Here is a 1,229-nt window from a genome sequence, read left to right as displayed (position 1 = left end):
ACCTTGTTACACATAACAATTCAACTTTAATAAGAAGTCATATGTATACAAGCTACATTGTTACACATAGCAATTCAACTTTAATAAGAAGTCATATGTATACAAGCTACCTTGCGACACATAGCAATTCAACCTCGCAGACCTCGAGCAGATGGAGAATGGAACGGACATCCATGTTGTTCCATACGAATACATCTTATTAAAGTAGTCCGTGGTATTCTGTGCGATCGAACAGTTAAAGCGGGCTTTTGAAAAATGTTATCCTTTCTTACATGTATTGTGGAAAGTGTGCAGGAAGGAAGAGTGTGTGTGGTCTGGACATAAAATCCTTGCGAGAGATCCTTTTGCAATGGAGACTACACCGCAGAGTTATTGTCAAGGTGCACAGTCATCATGCAGAGTGTGACCAGACGTGAATGATAACAACGCGCTGGGACTCGAAAATCATTTCAATATAGTACACCATAGTTCTATATGAAGAGATGATACCATAATTTATATGACAAATGTAATACTTGGCTGAAATGCTTTACTCAGTTTAGAGATACAAGCTAAACACTTTGATAGATCAGTTTATTTCATTATTTTTATGTGCAGGAATTATTTGAAGATGTGTTTGGAGATTATAAGATAAAAAAAACAACAACAACAAAAGACGCAACAGTTTGCAGTAAACATTTCCATCAAACCTCGGTGTACATTCGAATATTGATTAAGTACCGCCACGCTTTCCATAAGTCTAAAAAAGCCGTTTCTTATAAGTTAATAAAACATAACGTCTTGGGTGGTGATATGGGACATTTTTCACGGTGACAGATGTGAGTGATTAATGTGAAAATTAACCTTATTCTGCCTCATCGTGGTGGAAACTGGTACTAGGAAATTAAAAATGAAGTAATATAAAAATGGTTTTGGAGAATCAAAGAGAAATGATATGAAAATACGTGTTAAAAAATTTAAAACAATGAGGTAATATACAAAGAAACGTGACATGTATCATTAATACGAATACCATTTTAGGTAGTACGTTGTTACAAAAGAAACCGATTGATATCAGTGTTGTGATGTAGCAAAGTGCCCAGGAGAGAGAGACGTGTTAAATAGTGACGTATAAATATTAATTCTAGTAATTCTTATTAATAGATATCCTGAAGAACCGTCTGTAAACCAACGTATAAAAGTAGTCTTACAAGTAGGAACTGGCATTTCTGAAAGAATAGTTGTTGGGG

This window comes from Tachypleus tridentatus, chromosome 4, assembly GCF_004210375.1.
Source record: "Tachypleus tridentatus isolate NWPU-2018 chromosome 4, ASM421037v1, whole genome shotgun sequence".
NCBI lineage: Eukaryota > Metazoa > Arthropoda > Merostomata > Xiphosura > Limulidae > Tachypleus > Tachypleus tridentatus.
This window is presented reverse-complemented; position numbering follows the sequence as displayed.